The 14,793-nt window shown below is 36.8% G+C and overlaps 1 protein-coding gene across 3 annotated transcripts in view; it reads left to right on the top strand.

Annotated features, from left to right (window-relative positions):
• Positions 1 to 14,793, top strand: part of LOC106873606 (sorting nexin-6) — a 56,750-nt gene that overhangs the window by 17,333 nt on the left and 24,624 nt on the right. The window lies entirely within an intron of this gene.

The raw sequence follows: 14,793 nt of genomic DNA, 5'->3' as shown, positions 1-14,793 counted from the left end.
TAATCCCTCGTCAAAATACGGCCACTAAAGTTTTCATTAATTTCAATGCTGTGAGGTTTCCATAGTTTTGTTGAAACAAAAACTGAACGTTTCGTTGAATTAACAGTAAAAGCGTGTTTAGTTATAAATGACATTTAATGCTGCGATTGGTTTTATAATCTACATAAGTTATTTATTAACTGCTATTATTTGTACATAAGAAAATTAAGACAAAACTATGCAACAAAATATTTCACAAGATCCACTCTATCACAATTTAATATAATATATTGTACATGACGATGGTAGAAGTTTTACTTACAAGGCGAATAGACTCAATAAATCCTTAGTTAGATATTAAAAATTATTTTATTATCTGTGTGATTCGAATGTAGAGTTGACGGTTGACTCGTTTGTGACACCCCAATTAAGTAATTGAGTTCATGGTGATGTCTTCGTGTTTCTAAATTGTACTTCATGATACAAAAACAGTTTCTTGGTCCTCCAAATTCTCAACCCCCGTTATGTATATTAAATATTCCTTATTGCTCATTATTCACTTCAATATGTAATTTAAATAACAGTGCAATTTTCGAAAGAATCGCAGATTTTGTTTCCTTCTAAATATCAAAGTTTCTAAGTAAGTGGACTATTGAGTAAATTGGTCTTATAGATATATGTAAAGATACTGTTAGAGCCAAAGAGAGGCCTGCTATGTGGTCGATTGATTTGCTAGGAATGGCAATAAAATCTTATTCATACCCTACTATGCCGTCTGATAGAAAAGACACATGGGAAAATACAGTGCTTAGTTCATGATTTGATAAACGACATGCAGGACTGGAACGTTTTTGATCAGATGTTAGCTGTGTCAGGACGGGTCTACGATAAAAGAACTCGTGCTTTAGATGTGTGCCGACCCCCAGTGGTCACTATTGTATGGGTTATTGAAAGAGTGAGAGACTTATTGTGAATAAAACGGTCACACACGAGAATATTTTGTTTCTCAAGTTATAAAGAAATATTTTGTTTGGCATAATTTCGCTGAATGTTATAAGGATTTTATATTTCCTTGTGTCCTACATATTTCCCCGTAAATATAATTTCAGTTATCTTTTTCTCCGCCAAAAGGCTTCGTTCAAAATGTTAGTTTTTACTTCCCTCCAGTCACATGAAAACAACATTTTTATCTCTATTTCCATTATCTGTGTGCCTGTCGTTTATATGACGAACAAAATCATAAGGTGGTTGCTGTCACCCGATTTTCTCTTTCGGGAAAACGAACGACGAAAAGCCATTAACTACTTCTCTCGGGAGTAGATTTTTATTTCGGCTTCAGTGAATTTGATTTTTAAAAAATTAAGTCCTTCCTTCGAAAGTTATACTTGAGTTTATTACGAATATTTGTATCCATCCGGTGGGCGTAACCCAGTAACCTGCTCTTCAAATTTTTTGAAGTTTGATGCTGGTGTACCTCTTTCCTTATAGTTCTTGTCTCTGTTAATAACTGGTTATTAACAAGAATTCGCCATTGTCTTAAGACCAATATAAATAATAAAACATGTACAGCTGCCGGAGAATGTAGTTTAGAATTCGATTAGGATTCGATTTATTGGTTAGTATTTGTTTCGTTTAACGCATACTAGACTGATGGTCCCATTGTGATCAATATACACATATACAGGCACGTTCATGCGTGAAACACACACACACACACACACAGAGTATGACTTTATAGCGATCTTTGAGTGAAAGTTGAAACGACGATATTTCTTTGCAACGAAAATTCTTTAATCGTTATATGGTTAGGATGATCACTTGATATCCTCCATCCTATGGGTTTTTTTTAAAATTTGTTTTGTTTAGGAGATTCATCGATTAAGCTTGATTTATGGGTCTTATTTTCAAATTAAAATTTTATTTAGCTTTTGTCAGATGAAAACTAATTCAAGCATGATTTTTTTTTACTGAACACCGAACTCAAAGAATTGATGCTTTGGGTTTATTGCAACATCTCAAATATCTACAATTGCCTTAGTACATTTTGCACCTATGTTAAGGTTTTCAAATTTTTAAAGCTCCTCCAGCCTACCAATTTAGAGCCCCAGGTCGATCTTGTGAGTGAATTTGGTAGATGGACACTGTGGGAAACTTGTGTCCCCATAACAGTGATTCAAGAAAAGAAGACCATTAGAATGAGCACCAGATTTAATGTGCTGGAGTTTTCTTAAACTAAACTCTTTAAGGCTGTGCTCCGGGCTGCTGTTGAATGACTGAAACAAGTAAAAGATGAAATTGCAGTTACTGTTGTATGAAACACAATACTAAAAAGGGAAAGAAAAAAAACAAACAAACTATCTTTCCCTCTAATCCCAAACTCTACCCCACATCTCTACCCATTAACTTTGTATACAATACCTCTGCAATTGAAACGATTGCACTCAATGCCCATGTTGTCTCCATATTCTCATACACACGTTTGTATATGGTACCTCTGTAAACCAAACTGTTTCATGCAAAATTAAACTTCTCTTGAATTCTCACCCTTCTCTGTCCCCAGTTAAGCAACTTTGGTTGCTAAAGTCCACTCATGTGATAACATTTAAAGGATTTTAACACAGGGGTTCTTGTCTTTATTTAAAATCTGTAACCATTTTCTTATGTCCTTTACTAAAGAAGACCAACTCTTGCTAACTTTTCATGTTGTACACCTACTTAATCTATATTCCTACACGGTGACCATCAAGATGAATTTTGTAAATTGAGATCCAGCAGTGATTTTCTGTCCCATGTTACACATTAGAGTTCTTATGAACTTCAACAAGCTACTTGACATCAGTTGAGCTTTCATGAACCTTATGGCAGATTTGTTGTCCCCTCTGCCTAATACCAACTAATTGCTGTAGGTATCTTCAACTCTATCTTACCTCTTAACTTCGAGGCCAATCATCATCTTTCTAAATTTCCTTTTTGTACATTAACAGGCTTTTGATGTTATTACGCTATGCATTTGCTCATACCAATTAGCAGACTCTCTTTCCTTGCTTTTTACATATAGTTTTCGTCTGCAAACAACTTTTGAAACATCTCATGAAACCTTCACTCACTCCATGAACTGAGACCTTTGAATCATGAAAACTTATCTTGATCTCATTCAGCAAAATACACATCACAAATCGAGGACATAAACTTATACCAGATCAAGTGATATAACAGAGTTGTTAGTGTTGGTTAGAATGCCTCTTCTGTGCTTTGAATTCAAATCCTGCTGAGGTTAGCTTTGCCTGTCACCCTTTTAGATGGAACTGTAAGAATGTCTCACCAGATGTCTTTTGAAGTTTGTTCTGGCACTTTGCATTTTGAATTAAAATCCCACCTTGACCTGCCTGGGTTTTGGCCTTGATCTTTCACCTGGCACCTTGGATCCTTTTGTGAATTTCGCTGTTGCAAGCATTTGGGCAAGGTCTCGAATTTGAAGCACCTTCCTCCCTCTTTACCACCTGTCTTGAAGGATTTTTAAGTGGTCAAAGGCACTGCCTTTGTACCTCGATACAGCTTGTATACTGAAGCCAAGGAGAGAGTCTGAACATTGATGCTTGATACGCTAGAAATAACAGCCAAATTCACTACAACCTACATCTTACCGATTTAAAAAAGATCACCTCAGAGAATGAAGCCTGAGTACACTGTTCTTGAAAATAAAATGGTTTGGATGTTTGGAATGACTTTCATTAGTCAACTTGGGACTAAACAACAACAAATCTCATCCTGTTGAACCTTTCCTTTTTTAGTGTGTGTTTATTTCTATAATTAATTGTGGAGATACTTACTCTGCATAGTCCTTATCTAGAATTACTTGATATATCAGCTTTTCTTTTGCCTTCAGGTTTTACTCATCTCCCTGATCTCATACTAAGCATTGAATTGTCCCAAACCTTTCCCCCCTAAAACAGGGAAATCATATCCATTATGTGGTTGTGATTCTAATTGCTTATCTGTTACATTTCCTGCTTAAATATCTGTAAGTAGATATCTGTTTGAAAAATGAAGGCAGGAAAAAGAGTTGAATTCTAGTGAAGTGAAGTGTTTAACACAGGATTTGAAGAGTGTAAAGTGAGACATTGTAGAAATGGTCATCGGTGGTGCCTAGCTCTGCTATAACAATCCTGTGATCAAATGATATTCTAGTTGTGACCATCTTGTCTTGTTCAAACATAGATAACATTACCCAATGTGTCCTTTCTTTTTTAAGATGGTAGGATGTAATTTGAGGGAAATTTGGCTGCTATTGGATCAGGCAATCACATTGAAGTACTTATTTCCTTGTAAAGTATGATGAGATATTAAGTTCAAAAGTAGGTGAGTGGAAAACTGCTTGTTTATGTTTGGGTGGTATATTTAATCTGATTTAATAAGGCCTTTGGATGCCTTTAGCTGAGTGTTTAGAACTTTCTTTACTTAGAGTATTTGCAAAGGGTCATGAAGAGGACTGTCTTAACAGCTTTATAGACCCCTAAGCAAATCAATGCATTCGGACCTATAGTATTTGTTAACAGCATACCACAGTGTACATAAATTGGCGGTGGGCCCCAAGACTTGTGGGAACCCAAGGCAACTGCCCAGTAGGCTGGTGTCATTAAGATGGCTCAGGTCATGAATATTGTTTTCCCTCTAGACTGAGTGATATTAACAAGAAATAACAACAAAGTATTGCCTTTTCATCACACATACGTTAACTTTTATGAAAACTATCATTACACATCCATCATACCATTGCTATTTCTTCACCATTTGTTCCAAATCCTTTGCAAGAACAGCTCTTTTTGCTATTATATAACATTAAACTTGTTATATATGCTTCATATAGTCTTCTTTTTCTTGGAGAAAGGAACCTTTTTGTTTCTAGCACAGGTAAAATTCTCACTCTGAGCTTCTTATGTAACTTAGAGAGCAATGTCTCAGTAGATTGCATCTGTATGTAAAATACATGCCAGCACCACCATTTTGACATTAGCTTTTCCATGTGGAGTTTGTCTCCTCTGCTGTGCAGTGTATCATGTTTTGACTTGATTGTTTTTTAATCTCTTTCTTGAGACCTGTTATCCCGAGAGATTATCTCCTCAGTAAGATGATCAAAAACCTTGTTTAACACTCCCTCCCCACTTCATTATTCTGTATTTGAATGATTCCTTTAAGATTGTTAAAGAAATAGCTATCTATCGACTGACTTCAATTCAGTGCCCTTCACTGAATTGGTGCTTTCCGAGGAGAGTTGAAGGAAATCAATATTGGCTGTGAATTTCCTGTTGATAAACAAATCAGTTACTGAGCTACGTAACTCTGTCGGTCATATATGCTAGATTGACTCTGTCAGAGTAAATACCACGGTTTGCAGTGTTCTTTTGACCATTTATGTTATTGCAGCAATTGAAAGTAGCTGGATTTCTAGAGCTAGCCACCTTATTCTTCACCACACACCTTTCAGTGTCAATTTTTTTTGTGTGTCAGAGTGAATGAACAGTCCTTAAAAATGACCTAATTCCATTCTCTCAAATTTTTTTTTTTTTTTTTTTTTTTTACAAATTTGTAAATCCTGAAAACTTAAGTTTCCCCTTATCTAAGATCAACTTCTGATGTAGTTGTGAAAGTAGTAACTTTACAGGTTCAAGAATAGATTGGGTTAAACTTGGAAAATTTGGACACGCTAGGTAAAAAGGTTGTTTAGCCTACTCTGCCCTGACAAACAGACTAAAAAAAAATTAAGTGTTCAAGCTGTGATCATCTCTTTGTATTGCAAGAACTAAGCTCTTTAAGGTCTTTCTCTTCCTAAGACAGTAGGGTGTTTAGCTGCTATTTCTAGAAGGTTGAGCAGCTGCACTTTGTTGGTTTGTGTGTAAGCAGTATTGTAATTTTGTATTTGATGGAAGAAATGGAAAGCTATGATAGTTTGTGAGAATTTGGCAATTGATGAGATAATATTCTGCAGACTAAATCAATGCTGTCATAGCATGGAAGACCTACTGGAAAACTGATCATTCCTCTTCAGCCATTGCAATTATCTTTATTGTTCTGGTATTGTACGTTATAGCTGGAATATATGCATTCAACCTTATGTAAAGAATTTCAGACCAGAGAAATTCAGAAATACCTAAATGTATTCAACCATTATTTGTCACAGTATCTTTCAAATGGAATAACTTATTGCCTTTTTGTTTTCTATTGGTTGGCTGCTTATACTGAAATCAAGTAGCTTAATCTAATTCTCAAACTATCATCTGAAGTTAAAGTGCAGTGTTTCTTCAGAGTTACCACCACCACCACCACCACTACCATGCTATAGTCTCTCCTATAGTTTTCCTGATTATGAACTTTTGTCACTCAGATAACAATTTATCAACTGTTTAATGCTAAAAATCACAAGATTTAGATATGCTTGTGAGCATATTGTTTTTGTTAATCTTTATACCAGCGTGTGACACTTTAAGCCTGTCTCTGTCCTGTGTGTGAATGTATTTGCAGCCATGTAGTTTCAGGTTTGGTCCCACTGCATTACATCTTGGGCAGGGTCTTCTACTATAGCACCAAAAATCAACCAATGTCCTGTGATTGGACTTGATCCACAGAAACTGAGAAGAAATCTATTTTGGATGGGTGTGTGTATATATATATATATATATATATATATCATCATCATCGTTTAACGTCCGCTTTCCATGCTAGCATGGGTTGGACGATTTGACTGAGGACTGGTGAAACCGGATGGCAACACCAGGCTCCAGTCTGATTTGGCAGAGTTTCTACAGCTGGATGCCCTTCCTAACGCCAACCACTCAGAGAGTGTAGTGGGTGCTTTTACGTGTCACCCGCACGAAAACGGCCACGCTCGAAATGGTGTCTTTTATGTGCCACCCGCACAAGCCAGTCCAGGGGCACTGGCAACGATCTCGCTCGAAAATCCTACAGGAGCCAGTCAGGCGGTACTGGCAACGGCCACGCTCAAAATGGTGCATCTCATGTGCCACCCGCACAAGAACCAGTCCAGGGGCACTGGCAACGATCTTACTTGGCTTGCCGGGTCTTCTCACGCACAGCCCATTTCCAAAGGTCTCGGTCCGTAGTCATCGCCTCGGTGAGGCCCAATGTACGAAGGTCTTGCCTCACCACCTCAGCCCAGGTCTTCCTGGGCCTACCTCTTCCACGGGTTCCCTCAACTGTTAGGGTGTGGCACTTTTTCACGCAGCTATCCTCCTCCATTCTCACCACATGTCCATACCAGCGCAATCGTCTCTCTTGCACGCCACAACTGATGCTTCTAATGTTCAGCTTTTCTCTCAAGATACTTACACTCTGACGGGTATTCACATTGACATTACACATCCAACGGAGCATACTGGCTTCATTCCTTGCGAGCTTACGTATGTCCTCAGCAGTTACAGCCCATGTTTCACTGCCATGTAGCATGGTTGTTCGTACGCATGCGTCATACAGTCTGCCTTTTACTCTGAGTGAGAGTCCCTTTGTCGCCAGCAGGGGTAAGAGCTCTCTAAACTTTGCCCAGGCTATTCTTATTCTAGCAGCTACACTTTCAGCGCACCCACCCCCACTACTAACTTGGTCGCCCAGATAGCGGAAGCTATCGACTACATATATATATATACATATATATAAGTTCAAAAAAACAATAACAAAAAAACAACAAAGTGAGGACGTAATACGGATAGTGTAATTGGACGCTCGGGAAAGGAAAGAGAGAGAGTGTGTGTGTATATATATATATATATATATAATCATCATCATTTAACGTCTGTCATTTAACAGACCGGGACCTTTGGAGATATGCAGTGATTGAGAAGACCTGGAAACTAAAGTGAGATTGCAGCCACGCATGTCCAGCCCTGTTAAGAATACCCCTGATGCGTTGGGTGATATGATATGCTTGAGAAGACCTGTTGAGTCTGGCTCCTGTGTCAGTGACACGTAAAAAACATCATCCAAATGTGGTCGATACCAGGTCTGCCTGACTGGCTCCTGTGCTGGTGGCACATTAAAAGCACCAACCAGTCGTGAGCAATGCCAGTATCCCTGACTGGCTCCTGTGCTGGTGGCATGTAAAAAGCACCATCTGAATGTGATCGTTGCCAGGCCTGCCTGACTGGCTTCTGTACCGGTGGCACATAAAAATCACTCACTACACTATCAGATTGGTTGGCGTTAGGAAGGGCATCCAGCTGTGGAATCATTTTCACATCAGATTGGAGCCTAGTGCAGCCACTGGCTCTCCAGACGTCAATCAAACCATCCAACCCATACCAGCATGGAAAACGGACGTTAAACGATGATGATGATTATTTCCAATTTCAAAGCTCACAAGTCAGACTTTGGGTTAAATGTTATTTCAAATTTTAATTTAATATATGAAATAATCTACATTAAGAATAATGAATTTTATTTGATAATCTGGAACAGTCATTGATTTCGTCACTGGAGGTGTGTAAAAAATTATTACCGAAATTTACTTGGTGATTGGAACAAGAACTTGATGATGCTTTAATTTTGGTGGGTTTTTTTTTTTTTTTTTTTAACGTCTAATCAGTCTGGCTAACAGAAGAAGAAATTCTTTTATGAAGATTGAAATGTTAAGATGTAAATTATATTTTGTATCTCCATTTCATGGGCTTGGTTGGAATGTCAAATGAAGCCTGCTCTTGTAGAACATCAGGTTGTTTATTACCTGATAACATGTATACCAAGCTATGTGATGAAACCATGACAAAAGTTTTACACCTATTAATGTGATATGGGCTTATAATATTGTGTGAATATGTGGACAATGTTAAATTATAAGAATGTTTTATAAATTTTGCACATAAATTAGCTGTAGTTATGGTTGTATGGTTATGAACAGTTTGCAACCATGTGGTTTTGGGTTTCATCCCCTGTGTGGCACATTGGACAAATGTTTTCTATAGCCTCAGGCCAACCAATGGGTTATGAGTTGAATTTGGTAGAAGGAAACTATATTAGAGCCTGTCATGTTTGTGTGTGTGTGTATACACACATACACACTCCGCTCTCATTCGAAACAGCGGCTGCATGTTGGAAGAGGCCCCACACCAGATGACTGAATGTGATTAAGATCTTCAGAGGCTTAATGTCACCTTGGAGGTTGTAGAGGGTCTGGTCAGCTCTGCACATGACGACGCCTCTGGGGTCACTAATTTGGAATGACTCCTGCCCCATCAAGCAAGAGCATGAAGCAAAGAAGTGAAGTAAGAACACACTCCACTCTCCATTCTAATATGAGATGCGACTAAAACTTTGGGTTAGACTAGCATGCAGAATATGAGCCAAATAATAATAATAGCATATAGAAAAACAGGATGCTATTCAGTAATTTATAGGACAGGCATTTTTCAGCAAAATCTTGAAATAATTATCTAACAGTGGGATTCTGATGAAATGAAGTGCAAGATTGCATAATGTTTCTACAACTGTTATGTAATTGTTTCAGCATTTTGATGAAACAAGTGTATGTCCTATAAAACATTGATTACCATACCTGTTTTCTATATTATATATACATACACACACAAACACAATGTGTGTACATATGTGAATTTCTTTTTTTCATGTCTTCACAATGACCTTGAGTAAAATGATGATGTGTTTGTGCTCGGCAGTTTTATTGGTTTCAACATAGGAAGACCAGTGTAGCAAATACTTTACTTGAAAACAAATAGTTACAAAGAAGAGTATCTGGCTGCAGATTGCTGCCTCAGTAAGTGTTGTTCAGCCCTTGCCAACTTAAAAAATGTGGCTGTAAGAATGGAATGATATACATTTGGATTAAGACTTCTACTCCATAGAATCCTTTTATATAAGTTAAATGATAATTTTTTTTCTATTCAAATATGCTTTCCGATTTATCACAAAAATATTGAAATCTTATTAGTTTATATACTAATCTACAGATGGAATTCATTATTAGAAAATGGACAGCAAATGTATCAAAATCACATCAATTGCTTTTTCTTCACTTTTCATCCTGTAGTTCTCAGACAGAACAGCAGAATAGAGAAGTAACATGTAAAACTTGCTAATGAGGATGCCTATGTGTGTTTGTAATAGCAGTCAAATTTCTTTTAACTTAACATCCTATCATCTTATAAAAAAAATGTAGTCATGCTTATTCGAAGTGATATAGTTTGCTCTAGCAGAGCTGACCTGGTGCTAAACAATAATTTGCTATATTTCACCTCAAACAATGAAACATTGCAGTATGTTAGACAAGACTAAATGAAGCATGACTTGTGGTTTTTTGAACCACTCCCAAATATATGATCAGTAAAATCTATGCTATAGATCTGCTTGATTAGAATTGATTAGGGATACTTAACTAAAAACAATATTAAAAACTAATACAAAAATATAAGTCATATCATGAGTTGATTGTTAACTCTTGTTTTGTCACCTTAGTAAACTTTAAGTGCACAAATAATCTGATGTGAAGAGTCTGCTGAAACTAATCTCTGAGTAACCAAACTATCTGACGTTACCTCTGGAATGTTTCAACTGAAATATTTGACAGTGGTGAAGGGTTTAGCTTTTTCTCTTACCTTAGCCTGCCTGACCTAACATTGTAATTGTGGTTTTCATTGCAGTGAGTTTAATTTGCAAGGATCTATTTCTGCTTCTGACTAACCCAGATAAGCTTATTTATTACTGACACATACCTATAATATTTAAATTTATGTACTTCTCTGGCTTCTGAACTTTGACTGTTTAAATCTCCTTATTCAAATTGGCACCACTCATAACTAAATGGATAAGGTCTATAAACCTTCAGAAAGTAGTTTACTTTGTTATGTTTTACAGTTCTTCATTTATTTTTAAATTTTGCATAGGGGAAAATCTTTTGAAGGAGGTCATAGGCTTTGTGAATGTAAATGTGTGTGTGTGTGTGTGTGTTACATAATTGTAGGCATGACTGTGTGGTTAAGTTCAGGATTTTCAAGCGAGATCGTTGCCAGTGCCCATGGACTGGCTCTTGTGCGGGTGACACATGAAATGCACCATTTTGAGCGTGACCGTTGCCAGTGCCGCCTGGCTGGCCTCCGTGGGATTTTCGAGCAAGATCGTTGCCAGTGCCCCTGGACTGGCTCTTGTGCGGGTGGCACATAAAATGCACCATTTTGAGCGTGGCCGTTGCCAGTACCGCCTGACTGGCCTTCGTGCGGGTGACACGTAAAAGCACCCACTACACTCTCTGAGTGGTTGGCGTTAGGAAGGGCATCCAGCTGTAGAAACTCTGCCAAATCAGATTGGAGCCTGGTGTAGCCATCTGGTTTCACCAGTCCTCAGTCAAATCATCCAACCCATGCTAGCATGGAAAGCGGATGTTAAACGATGATGATGATGATGAAGGTTCAAGCCAGCTATGTGGCACCTTGGATAAGTGTATTCTGTTGTAGCCTTGAGTTGACCAGTGTCTTGTGAGTAAAATTTGGTTGAGAGAAAACTATGTAAAACCATTATATGTATGTATACATATGTATTTGCTTTAGCGAATGAATGTACCTTACTTGGAAGCAAGTGTTGATATCAGGAAAGGAATCCAGCCATAGTATACTACCTCGAGACATTTTATCCTGCATACGCAACAAATATGGAGACTGGATATAAAAATGATGACAGTGCCATGGCAGTTTATGGCCACAAAATGAATGTCAAGGATTCTATGTTGCCTTCAGTCAACATAACAATATCTACACTATCATATACAGCGAACTTCCAAAATATGTAGCGTACTTTTATAAGAGTGTTATGTTGGTTGAAGTAGTAGTTTGCTCTTTTTAATGCTAGCTTTTTGTGTTCAAGTAAGGTACTTTAATGCACATCTTCACACACCAAGCCACTGCTGGATATTTTGTCTCTGTGCTACATAAATGTTACCTGTTTAAGCAGCGTCAATGTGAAGACACACATGAGAGAGACAGGCCAAGGAATATTTGTGCAGTAATTATTGAACTCAGACTGAAAATATTGGACCTTACAGATAAATATCAGAGTAAAGAGTTAGACAACAGGCCTATACAACCTAGGCTAGAATGAATAAACATATATTAGATTGTAATGAGGATTAAGCTACTGGAAGAGACAGATTAACTTAGCCCTATGTTTCATGCTGCAATTTAACAACCTTACTTGATTAGCATTTTTGCTAACAACTGAAAACCTACCTCAAATAAGCAACTGTCTGTCCCATTTAGATGCACGTTGACATTCCTAGCAAGTTGAGGTTTGGTGGTAAAGAAAGGTGTTAATTTTCATTGGGGGATGTAATAAAACTTTAAAACAAACGATTGATATTTTTGTCATCTATGAAGTGCGTTATTTTGGCAGTGAATGCCTAAAAAGAAAGTGGTTATAACACATGTATGTCATCTTGATGGAACTCTTCCATCATGTGTTGCAGAATAACATAGAAAATAGCAGCAATAGTGGTAGCTAATGCATCATTAATTGTTGGTGCTGCTGTAGGATGGCATCGGTGGTGTTCCCATTGATAATTTGAACGATCCAGAAACGTCTGTTAGAAGTTTAAATAACACAGTTGAAATTATGTAAGCTGTATTTGAGAGGGAAATTAGTCTTTCAAGTTGCAGCTAAATGCAAATAATTTAGCTTAAGTAATGTTTAGCTTCACAAGTTGACAAATATCGATGTGCAGCTGTTGTCTGTGAGAAATTTGTCTAATCTGGCAAGGTTTTTATAACCTTATTTTCAAAGTGTTGACTATCTCCATGGTTATTTTGTTTAGTTGCATTCCAGCTCAGTTCACATTCACTGATAGTTCTCCACACAAATTGTTTTCTATAGGTGAACTACTTCATGGACAATACATACAGCGTTTAGTTTTAATCAATATTATTGATTAGTATAAAACCAAATGTCATATTTGAGTAAACTAAAAACCTTATGAAGCTTGTCCTTTGTTTTCTAAACACAAGATTTATTCATTTGTTCATTTTTACATCCATTCTTCTGTGCTAGCATGGATTGGATGAATACTTATTGGACATTGTTTTTATGGTTAGATGCTTTTCTGTTGTTAACCCTTACCTGTTTTTCAAGTAAGGGATTTTTTTTTATTCCACATGTTTTTCAAAGTGAAGAACTAGAGGATTGATTAGTTGACGAGGAATTCCAATACAGCATTCAGTCTTTTGTTCAGTGCTTTCGTGTCGGGATGCAGAGTGTAAACATTCACATCTATACTTACTTTGGTCCCTGTACAAATTCTGTCTCTCAGTTCCACAAACATTATAACATAATCGATAACAAAAGTCTGAGCAAAATATGAGATTCATTTAAGAGCAAGTTTAGAGTTTATTTCTGTCTTCTTTTTTATTTTAATTATAACTGTAACATTCTAATAATTCACTCATACCTATTTCTTACAAATTTTACTTTAAAAAAACAAAAATGCTTTTATATTAGTTTGTTTTTTAAATTTTTTTTTTAAGTACCTAAATCAGTTTTCAGAACTATATTCTAATATGTTAGAAAATCATACTGAAACAGTTTCTCACAGAAATTCAGACAAGCTGAAAGCTACTAATTTTGTCTACAACAAAACTGTCTTGAAAGTCGGTGGCTCAGAGATGAAAGCCAATATTTCAATATTTTAATATACTTTAGAGACTACAGTTTCATATTAAACTCTTTGACAATAGCATTTATATTTGGAATTTTTTATAATTTTAACAGTGGTGTACCAGAAAATTTAAAGATGTTTCAAAGCCTTAAATTTACAAATCTATTTATGGAGATTTGTATGAATTTATGAAGAGTTTGATAGTGTGTTTGTGTGTGTGTGTGTGCGTGTAGGCAAGGCTGTGTGATTAAGAAGTTCACTTTGCAGCCATGTGGTTTCAGGTTCAGTCCTGTTGCATAGTACCTTAAGCAAATGTCTTCTACTATAGCTCTGGGTGACCAATGTATTGTGATTGGATTTCTTAAATGGGAACTGTATGGAATTCTGTCACATGTGTGTGTGCATTTTTGTGTTTGTCCCTCACTGTTTGACGATGTTGGTTTATGTCCCTATGACTTAACAGTTTGGCAAGAAAAGATTAATAGAATAAATGGATAAATGCTAGATTAAAAAATTGGCTGCTTGGGTCATTTGATTGACTAAACCTTTCAAGGCGATGCCCCCCCAACATGTCTAACCATAGTCCAATGTCTTAAACAAGCGAAAGGAAATGTATAAAAGAGAAGAAAGTAGATAAATGTTTAACTATTCTTTGCCTCTTAAGTGCTTCTATATATTTCCTAATTATATGAAAGTCTCTAAGTTGCTCTCGGTAGATTGTTGATTTAGATGTTAATGACTTTGTAGCCTTTGACATATTTAAAGTGGTAGTTACGATTCATTTGGTAAGAAGTTTGGATCAAAGGAACAATGCTACTATTCTGGTAGCTGTCATAAGCAGTATGTGTGCTTGTGTAAAGGAACGGTGATTGTATTAGTGTTCATTAGTCTCGAAAGACTATGGATTTGGATTCTAAAGTGTGTTCTTCTATGTACAGGTCTGGACAGGTTAGTATGGAGAGCTGACTGTTGTTCAAACTGCCATGGTCTTCTCTCTACATTGCTAATGTAGACTCAGAGACCAATTACTAATACACCTATGTACCAGTGTTGCTGCAGCTGTTGCCAGAAAAATGTCATAAATAATATTGACTGCTTGACAGACACCATTTTTGATTTGATCTGATATCTTATAAAGTAAGCTGTTTAAAGCAGTT

This window comes from Octopus bimaculoides, chromosome 6 (genome assembly GCF_046866305.1).
Source record: "Octopus bimaculoides isolate indiv1 chromosome 6, ASM4686630v1, whole genome shotgun sequence".
Taxonomy (NCBI): Eukaryota; Metazoa; Mollusca; class Cephalopoda; order Octopoda; family Octopodidae; genus Octopus; species Octopus bimaculoides.
Note: the sequence above shows the minus strand (reverse complement) of the source record. Positions and strands in the feature narration are given on the sequence as shown.